The sequence below is a fragment of the Balaenoptera musculus genome, chromosome 3 (genome assembly GCF_009873245.2).
Source record: "Balaenoptera musculus isolate JJ_BM4_2016_0621 chromosome 3, mBalMus1.pri.v3, whole genome shotgun sequence".
In the NCBI taxonomy this organism is placed as follows: Eukaryota; Metazoa; Chordata; class Mammalia; order Artiodactyla; family Balaenopteridae; genus Balaenoptera; species Balaenoptera musculus.
In genome coordinates, this window is record NC_045787.1 from 164,457,859 (window position 1) to 164,468,912 (window position 11,054).

Sequence of the window (11,054 nt, forward strand, 5' to 3'; positions counted from 1 at the left end):
CAATAGTGCAGCCTTGGGGCAGGGTCCTGGTACCCCCCCCCCCAAGGGATATACATAACAATATCTTCAAGCTGTTTTGCAGATACTGAAACCTCCACCAGGTGGGAGAAGTTAACGGTATGGTGCCCACAAGCATTTAGACCCCAGACCGGTTAGAACCAGAAGGTTAATGATGCTGATTCCCACTTACCTCATCACCAACAAATCAGAAGAATGTCCACGAGCTGATCACGCCCTCCTCTTTGACCCATTGCTATAAAACTGCTCACTAACCCCACTCCAGGTTGGGACACACAGTTTTGAGGACATTAGCCTGCTGTGGCCCCCTTTGCCTGGCAAAGCAATAAAGCTATTTTTTTTCTAATTTACCCCCACCCCAAAATAAAAATAAAACAAAACAGAATGTACCTGGAACTTGTTTCAATCACGTATAGTAAGGTGACAGACGTGGAGACAGCAGTTGTATGGCCATTAGCATAACTGACACCATCTTGGGCCCTGTTCCTCCTGTCCTTCCACTGACCCTATGCAGGACTGTACTGTACAGTAAATCACTTCTCTGTCGTCAAGGGCTTTGTAGTTAATAGATACTGTTTCATAATCATTAGGTTCAGGTGGCCTCTATGCTCTGTTAGGCCCCAAACAATGATGAAAACTTTCACTGCTGATGTATTCCCGGCACCCGTGAGACTAGTTACCCATTTATAAATCTTGACTTAGGAATGCACATCCTGTTTCCAAGCACCTTCCCCCATACCCTAGGTTAACTATAAATTGTCCACATGGCCCCTGGGGGGTGTGGAGTGAGTCTGTGAATGCTTCTGGGTCGCTGTCCAACTGATCCCACCCTGTGAGCAAGTTACCCTCTAATAAACGGGTCCATTGATTATATGGAGCTGCCTGCCTTGTTTTTCGGTCTCAAGATGCCTTCTCATTTCGGTGGTCTCTTTTCATTCTCTCCATCCTCCAACAACTGTCCTTTAAAGAAGGGCTTATTACTACAATTCCCAAGAGGAGGGGCATACCATGCCATGCACGGCCACACGGGAGGGGGGCGCCAGGACTGGTCAGAAGGAGTGAGGGAAAAGCATGGGCCAGAGCCTTTGTTATGGTTTTTTGCTGGAAGGAATGGGAGAGGCAGGGGAGGCCAGCAGAGCAAGCTAAGAATTGGATGGTTTAAATAATTTCAGTGGGGGACTTCCCTGGTGGTCCAGTGGTTAAGAATCCGCCTTCCAATGCAGGGGACGTGGGTTTGATCCCTGGTTGGGGAACTAAGATCCCACATGCCGTGGGATCACAACTGAGCCGGCAGGCTGAAACTAGGGAGAGAAGCCCATGCGCCACAACAAAAGATCCCGCATGCTGCAAGGAAGATCCTGCGTGCTGCAACTAAGACCCAACGCAGCCAACAATTAAATAAATATATAAATAAATAAATATGTTTTAAAAGGCATTTAAATAAATAATAAATAAATAATTTCAGTGCATTCTAGGCTCTAGGGGTGGTCCCTAGTTGCATGTTACATGGTCCTGGGATGATTTAGGGCAGGGGGAATATTGGTGTAGGGTCCCAGGGTTAGATAAAGGAGGTGATCAGATTGGCTGGTTTGCATATGAAAAGTGGGCTCCCAGGCATGTGGTTTGCTATCTCTAGGAACTAGCTAACCCTGGGAGGGGCGGTCTTTTCCCCAGGTTTGCAAGACCTAAGATGTCAAAGCATCATAAAATGTAGAAAATAAAAAACATGATTAATACACCCTCCCATGGGAATTCCCTGGCTGTCCAGTGGTTAGTATCCGAGCTCTCACTGGCAAGGGTCCGGGGTTCAATCCCTGGTCAAGGAACTAAAATCCCACAAGCCACGCAGCGTGGCCAAGAAAAAAACCCCAAAAACAAAACAAACAAAAAATACACCATCCCATGAAGGTAAGGTATCATTTATCAAGTGCTTGCTTATTGCATGTCAGGTACTGTGCTCAGTCCTTCATGTACAGACTCCTATCAGCAGCCCAGGGAGAAAGGCACAGAGGAGGAAACTGAGGCACAGAGAAGCTAAGTTGCCCAAAGCCACACAGCTAATGAAGTAGCAAAACTTGAGTAATCTTATTCCATGATCTCAACCATTATGTGAATTTGCTTTGTTGACATGGAACATTATGTGAAAGGATGGCCCAGTAACTGTGCTCCGTTAGACAAAAAAATTTTTTTAGTTTATTGAGGCATAATTAATGTATAACAAACCACATGTTTAAGTAATTTGATGACTTTTGACATGTGTACACTCGTAAAACCATCACTACAATCAAAATAACAAACATTTCCATCACCCCCAAAAGTTTCCTTGCGGCCCCTCATAACCCTCCCTCCGTTCCTGTCCCCAGGCAACCACTGATCTTTCTGTTGCTATAGATTATTTTGCTTTTCCTAGGATATTATATAAATGGAATCATATAGTGTGTTATTTTCTGTGTGTGTGTGGGAGGGGTCTTGTTTCTTTCACCCAGCATACTAATTTTGAGATTTATCCAGACTGTTGCAGGGATCAAAAATTTGTTCCCAGGAATTCCCTGGCAGTCCAGTGGTTAGGACTCCGTGCTTCCACTGTAGGGGGCCCCGGTTTGATCCCTGGTGGTCGGGGAAACTAAGATCCCGCATGCCCTGCAGCGTGGCCAAAAAAATAAAAAACAAAAAACTTAAGAAAAAAATTTGTTCCTGAGTAGTATTCCATCATACGGCTAGAGACAATTTGTTATCCATTCACCTGTGGATGGTTATTTGCGTTTAAACATATAATTCTTGAGCAGAAATTAACACAACATTGTAAATCAACTATACTTCAATTAAAAAAGTAAAGTATAAAATAAGCCTTGGGACTTCCCTGGTGGTCCAGTGGTTAAGACTCCTCAGTCCCAATGCAGGGGGCCCGTGTTTGATCCCTGGTCAGGGGACTAAAGATCTCACATGCTACAACTAAAGATCCCACATGCTGCAACTAAGACCCGGTGCAGCCAAATAAATAAATATGTAAATATTTTTTTAAAAGAGCCTTAAAAAACATATAATTTCTGGATAACAAGAAATTTTCCTGATGTTGAAAATAATACCTGCTTGTAAATAATTTTAACATTACAGAAATTGAATCTATTTCTAATCCCTGGTCCCACAGGGAATCATTGTAAAAAGTTCGGCTTATCGTCTTCTAAAACTTTCTTTGTCTTGTTGACTGAAAAAAAAACCGCACAATGTGAGAGTTGTGAGTTAAGTTTTATTAGGGACAAAATGAGGACTATAGCCCAGGAGACAGCCTCTCAGATAGCTCTGAGGAACTGCTCCCAAGAGGTAGGGGAGGACGTCAGTATACATATGACTTTAACGAAGGGGGATACGTGCAATCAAGCACACATTTGGTAGAAGGTTGCTGCTAGTCGCAAGGAGCAGATGTCTCCGTTAATAATTTTAGTGCTTTTCTAAATATGAGAAGATGGAAGAAACTAGACTGATAAAATCTTCCGAAAAATCTAACTATCGGAAGACCTGTTCTGCCAGTTTTTCCCAGAGCACAGAGTGCCTCATTCCTGATCTCCACCCTGAACTCCTTTCAGGGTGCGTTGAAGGTCAGCCACTGCAGTGGCTAGTGACTTCATTCTTGCAGAACCAGAAGGCAAGTGACAATTTTTAGTTGGCCGTCTATTATTGTGACTTTGGACAAAAAACAATCACGGGCATCTCTTCATTTCCCTCCTGAGTTTGAGACCAGTCACAGGACTCAGCAATGAAAACATCAGCTGCATGGCCCATAAAAGCAGGACTGAAACACGTGGCTCCACTATGCAGCCTGGTGGGTTTTCTGATATTTCACCCCTAAATTTGCCAAACCTACTCGGGCATGGCAGAGCTGGTCAACCACAAGGCTCCTCTAGATGCTTACTGCATGACCCCAGCCTGATCAAAATACCCTCTGTCTGGGGCCCAGAAGACTCCAAAAGGCAGACAGAAAGGGTGTGAACCGTTCGAACTCAGCTCCTTCTTCCAAACCCACTATTCAGATAAAGTGTGTGCATGTGTATGTGCAGAGAGGGATCAGGACAGTCGCTTCAGCTGAAATTCCCCCTACTCGGACCCAGGGAGCCAGAGGAATGGAGTTTCTGCCCTAACTCAGACTAAAGTAGATGCATACCTGTTTAAAAAAAATTTTTTTTTGATTTTTTAAAAAATAAATTTATTTACTTACGTATTTTTGGCTGTGTTGGGTCTTCGTTGCTGCACGCGGGCTTTCTCTAGTTGCGGCGAGCAGGGGCTACTCTTTGTTGTGGTGCACGGGCTTCTCACTGCGGTGGCTTCTCTTGTTGCGGAGCACGGGCTCTAGGCGCGTGGGCTTCAGTAGTTGTGGCACGTGGGCTCAGTAGTTGTGGCTCAAGGGCTTAGGTGCTCCGCATCATGGGGGATCTTCCCGGACCAGGGCTCGAACACGTGTCCCCTGCATTGGCAGGCGGATTCTTAACCACTGCGCCACCAGGGAAGTCCCCATACCTGTTTTGTGTCTATCTCAGCCTATCGACAAGGATGCTATCAGCTAGGGATGCCTGGAGCACTCACCTGGGCCCAGACTTAACGCAGCGAGCCTCCACAGATATTTCCCCAACCTGAGCCACTGCTGTGTGGCTGGACTGGCCCTTATGGTTTCTTATTATGATTGTGATGAAATCAATTTATTTTAAGGCTGGACAAGAAAAAATTTAAACATAAGATTCTCTCTCTGCCCATTTGGGCCACTACCTCCTCTCCCTTTTGTACAATGTGCATCTGCATTATACATTAACCAGACCTCCTTAGAAGACACAAGAATACCTGCCTAACTGTAAAGAGCAATTTTCTCCTGGCACCAGCAAGGTAACTCCTTGGGAGATAACATTCCTTTCTTAATCTTGTAAAAGGTCACAATGACTGACTCTTTGCCTTGTACGTGCAGATCTGTACTTTGTGAACTCTCAGCATGTCACTTTGACGTATAACCTTTTTCTCAAAAAAATGTATATAACTCTGCTTTGACCTGTAACTGGTGGAAAAGTCCTCAGAGCTTTCTGAAAGACTGTCTCCCAGGTTATAATCCTCAGGTTGGCTAGAATAAAATTCTCTATTTCTTTATTAGATTGACTACTAGTTTTTTTTTTTCACTGACAATTCCAAGAAGCACCTCAGCAACAATCAACAGGGAACTTGAAAAAACAAGGTTTATTAGTCACAGGTCCTAAAAGGTACGAGGACATGCCTAAGGTCTCAGATAGAAGGAGATAGGAAGCACAGACCTGGGTTCTGTCTTTCTTGGGGTCGAGGGTGGGGTGACAAGTATTTTAAGGTTTCACTCTGTATTGGTGAACTTAAAACATAAGAGCAGGAACTAGGGGGCAGGAAGAGAAAAATGGGATCACTTAAACAATCAGTTATCTAGGTTGCCCAGGGATCGCTAAAAGAGGACCTTCATGGATGGGGCAGCCTTGTTTCTATCTGGTTGTGTAGCTAGTAACTGTGTTATGCAACTGGTAATAGATTTATCTGAAATGGATGTCTTTGAAGTAGATGCCTCAGCACTCAAAAGCTAATGTCAGCCATGTACACTGCACCTTCTTAAATGCAAAGATATTCCCTGAGCTTCTCGGGGAGAAACTCCCCCAACAAAAGAAGAGCCTTTTTCTGCCTAACTCGTTAAGATGCTTGCAGATCTCGTTGGAGTGTTCTCCCTCTTGCAATAATCATTTTGAATGAAGTCTCTCTTTACCAATGTCCAGAATTATTTTTATTTGACAATGCAGAACAAACAAACAAAAATCCTCATTTTAAAAAATATCTATATATTTATTTTATTATTTATTTATTTGGTTGCTCCAGGTCTTAGTTGTGGCAGGCGGGCTCCTTAGTTGTGGCATGTGAACTCTTAGTTGCAGCATGCATGTGGGACCTAATTCCCTGACCAGGGATTGAACCTGGGCCCCCTGCATTGGGATCGCGGAGTCTTAACCACTGCACCACCAGGGAAGTCCCTCAGAGTCATTCTTGACTCCTTGCCCCCAAACTACACATCAAATCCATCAGCAGACAGTCATCGGCTCTGCCTTATTTCTAGCATCAGAGCACTGTCCCACTCGTTCCATCCTCCCCTGCCACCTTTGTCCAGACATCTCCATCTGTCATCAGGATTATTGCCTTAACTTTCTAATTGTCCTTCCCAATTCTATATTTGCTTCCATGAAGTCACACACAAGACAGAGATCTTTTAAAAATATACATCAAAAAAATATATACATCAGCTAATGTAGCTCAAAACCCTTCAGGGGTTCCCCACCGCACTCAGAGTAAAACCCAAAATTCTTACAGTTCCCCAGATGGCCCCATATGATCTGACTCTGTTACTTCTCTGATTTTATCTCCTGCTGGTCTCCAACCTTCACAATTCACTTCAACCATTTTAGGTATTGAGCTTCTGCTGTTGGTCAAAGAGGCCAAACGTTTCCTGCCTCAGGACCTTTGCACTTGCTGTTCATGCTTCCTCCAGAAATTCTCACAGTCCCCAAATTCTTTCAGCCTGATTGCTGGGGGTAATGTGGAAATACTGTGTCTAGATAACTCTGGGCCTTAGTTTTCCCATTTGCCAAGCCGTCGCTCTTCCCCGCCGCAAGCCCAAGCACTAAGCACTGCTAGAACCCAAAGGTATAGTGGTAAGGAAAAATGCTTTTTTTTTTTAATCGTTTTTCTCTTTTTTTTTGTTTTGTTTTTTTCTCTTTTTGTTTATTCTTTTCTTTTTTCTTTTTTCAGTTAAAAATTTTTTATTATTTTTATTATTTTTTTTTACTCAGATGGCATTCTCTCCCTCTCACTCTCGCAAAGGAAGAGAAGAACGATCATCAATGGCTAATGGCAGCTGCAGAAGCAACACCAAGAACGAGCTTCATGCTCAGGACAGAACACTACACCTCCTCCTCGTGGTTTCAGGTGCTCTACACATTCAGAGAAACTTCTCTAGAAACGACCTATAGAAATGATCCCTGAAAGTATAGTCTTGAAAAATGCTTTCTTAAAATGAGAACTTTCCAATACGGAAAGGAAAGTTTTATGGTTGATTTCAAAAGTAGCCAGTTGAGATAGAATCTAACACCCTTGATTCCCAGCAGATGGCAGCACATCACCAGATTTGCCATGTAAATTATTCACTATAACTTCATGGGACTTCGCTGGTGGCGCACTGGTTAAGAATCCGCCTGCCAGTGCAGGGGACACGGGTTCCAGTCCTGGTCCGGAAAGATCCCACATGCTGCGGAGCAACTAAGCCCGTGCACCACAACTGCTGAGCCTGCGCTCTAGAGCCTGTGAGCCACAACTACTGAGCCTTCATGCCACAACTATCGAAGCCCATGCCACAACTATTGAAGCCCACAACTATTGAAGCCCATGAGCCTAGAGCCCATACTCCGCAACAAGAGAAGCCACCGCAATGAGAAGCCTGCACACTGCAAAGAAGAGTAGCCCCTGCTCTCCGCAACTAGAGAAAGCCTGTGAGCAGCAACGAATACCCAACGCAGCCAAAAACAAATAAACTTATTTGAAAAATATTATAACTTCATAACACAGGAATTAAGAGAAGCTGCTAACATTTGTATTCCTCTTCACCCTTCATAAGGGGAAAAATGAAAGGAATTCGTATTTGTTGAATATCCACTTTATCAGCAGGATCCTCTGATTTACACCTATGATTTAAATCAGAGCACATCCCTCATCTCTCAGAACTCCCCAAAAATAATCAAATGGGAAATGAAACGAAAATTTAGATGTATGTATGTACAGTGTCTAGGAGCTAACCTAATAGAAAGATACAACCCACTGAAGAAGAAAAATTTAAACTTTAACACCCTAAAGAAGGAACAGGGTAAACAGGATGATCCCTTTGTGGACAGATACCTTCCTAAACCTGGTGTTCTGTTGTATAAGGGTCTCCGAATGGTAGAGAAAAGGAGCAAGAAAAGCCTGTATTGGATATCCTGAGGACTGGCCAACTAGAAGCGAGGCCCCGCCCAAGCCCCGCCCTCACACCTGAACCCCTCCCCCAGGTCGGACCCCGAGCCTGGAGCCCGGCTTAGCCCCGCCCACCAGATCCTGTACCTACGCCCAGCCTCGCCTTCTAGGATTGGTCTTCAGCCCTGGTCACGCCCCCAGGCCTTATCTCCGCCCAGGCCACGCCCTCCAAGAATCTTTCTCCCCTCTAGCTCCGTCCACTTACCCTGGTAAGTGGCGCCAGGCTGCAGCGATTTCAGGAACGTGCCCGCCCCTCTGGCTTCTTTAGGCTCCTCCTTACGGCCCCGCCCCTTTCCGGCTCACAAAACTGGAAGCGGAAGTGGGGATCAGCGGGCCTGCAGCCGCAGCGGGCGTGAAGGTCACTCAGCAGAGGTACGGACTGCCGGGTTGCGGGGTGGATCAGGGTCACTGGGTAGGTTCAGTCCCACCCCAGTAGTGCTTTTTTCCTGACCCACTGGGGTCGGGGAAGAGCTGAAGTGGAATTACGTTCAGGTGACGCTGGGCCTCAGTTTTCTCATCTTTCAAACTATTGTCCACCCTCCCGCCCACAAGCACAAGGCAGATGTTATAACCCAAAGGTATGGTGGGATGCGAAAATGCTTCTTTAAATGAGAACTTTCAAAACGACATGGGCATGGATGATGGCAAAAAATATGCTTTGTGAAAGAAGCTGTGAAAATTAATAAATAAAACCTCACTTAAAATGGACTCCGTTTAAAATGAGGTTTAGGGCTTCCCTGGTGGCGCAGTGGTTAAGAATCTGCCTGCCAATGCAGGGCACATGGGTTCGAGCCCTGGTCGGGGAAGATCCCACATGCCGCGGAGCAGCTAAGCCCGTGTGCCACAACTGCTGAGCCTGCGCTCTAAAGCCCGCGAGCCACAACAACTGAGCCCACATTGCTACAACTACTGAAGCCCACGCGCCTAGAGCCCGTGCTCTGCAATAAGAGAAGCCATTGCAATGAGAAGCCTGTGCACTGCAACGAAGAGTAGCCCCTGCTCGCTGCAACTAGAGAAAGCCCACTTGCAGCAACGAAGACCCAATGCAGCCAAAAATAAATAAATAAAATAAAATTTTTTAAAATAAATAAATAAAATGAGGTTTATTTCTTTTCACAGACGACACTAAAGAACTCTCCTTATTAAAAAGACATCATTCAGAAAGGGAAAAGTAAGCTATAATGAGGGATAGGATATTTGCAACATATATATCTGAAAAGTAACAGAATAAGTGAATAAAGTTTGCAAATCATAAGAAAAAGACAAAGGTCTGAAGAAAAATGGGCAAGAGCCTTGAGTAGGCAGTTCATGAAAGATTTCCGAACAATCAATAAACACATGAAAGGACTTCCGTGGCAGCCCAGTGGTTAAGACTCCACGCTTCTGCTGAAGGGGGCACAGGTTTGATCCCTGGTTAGGGAACTAAGGTCCCTCATGCTGTGTGGTGTGGCAAAAAACAAAACAAAACAAAACCAAAACCCAAACCAAAAAACAAACAAATGAAAAGATGGTCAGTTTCAGTGATCAGTGAAATGGAAATAAAATCATGCTGAGATGCTAGTATACACCCAACACAGTGTCGAAATTTAAAGGCTGACAATATCAAGTATCAGTAGGGATGTGGAGCACCAGGAATGCTCATAGACTATGTGGGAGTGTAAATTTTTACAATCATATTCCTTCTAACCAACAGAATTTGGTTATATGCAATATGTGATACAATATGGCAGAGGTGATGGGATGCCGCTCCTGTTTTATACAATGCATTGTATTGTATAAAACTTGGTAGCAGACTTTTCCTAATCTTCCTCTGTTGCTGGCATTGAAGAAGCAAGCTCTCATGAATCATACAGCCAAAAGGATAATTCTGCCAATGACCTGATGGAGCTTAGGAACAGATTCTTTTGCAGATGAGTCTCTGGTCAAGATCCACCCCTGGGTGACATCTGAATTACAGCCTTGTGAAACCCTAAAACAGAGAACCCAGCTAACCTACAGAACCTGAGATAATATGTGTTGTGTAAGCCAATAAGCTTATGGTAATTTGTTACACAGCATAGAAAATTAATACAATCCATTTGGAAAACAGACCTATTATGGTAGAAGATATGCATGCCCAAGGACCCTGTAATTCCACTCTTTGGAATGTATATAACAGGCATGCTTGCACATGACCACCAAGAGCTATGCACAAAAATATTCATATATGCAGTATTTGAAATAGCCCCACACTAGAAACAATTTAAGGTCCATCATCACTGATATGGGTCAATAAATTGTGGTGTATTCAATACAACGGAATACCATACATTAATTATCAAGAATGAACTCAAGTATACACAATAATATGTACGAATCTCACAGTAAGTGAAAGAAACTAAAAATTTTTAAATGTTGTATGGTTCCATTTCTCTAATACTCGAAAATATGCAAAATAAAACTGCAGTATTAGGAATGAATACTCGGGTAGTAAAAGTATAAAGAAAGGCAAGGAAGTGATTAACATAAAATCCAGGGATATTGCTGCCTTTGAGGTGGGGAGCTAGGGGTTTGTGATTAAGAAGGGACACATGAGATTTCTAAGGTCGTGGGGATTTTCATTTAAAAAGTATTCATCACAGTATAAATTTGTTTTTTCCTTTTTGGTGTTGTATTTCTCATTTTTAAAAAAAGGTTTAAAAAAAAATGATTGGATGAACCTCCACCCAATGTAACTTGGAAATGTAGTAGAAACATTCCAATGTGGCATTGACATATGTTTTCTTGTATATATTTATTCTACCATCTGTCCTCCTCCGCAATTGAAATAAAATTTCTGTGAAGACATGACTCAAATATTCCCTATATGAATGAATGAAAGGAAAAGTAATAAGGGAAATGATGGTAACCACATAAAACCAACAAATTATAAGTATATAAACGATATAAACATGTACATACCTGTAGAATGTCTAAAAATCCATTAATATTTATCTTATAAAACTGGATAG

General features: G+C 43.4%; 1 non-coding gene across 1 annotated transcript; it reads right to left on the reverse strand.

Moving 5' to 3' along the window:
- Positions 1 to 6,845: 6,845 nt before the first annotated feature.
- LOC118893744 lies at positions 6,846 to 7,056 on the reverse strand. The gene has a single exon (XR_005019588.1). It is a non-coding gene; the product is annotated as a small nucleolar RNA U3 (small nucleolar RNA).
- Between the last annotated feature and the right edge of the window lie 3,998 nt (positions 7,057 to 11,054).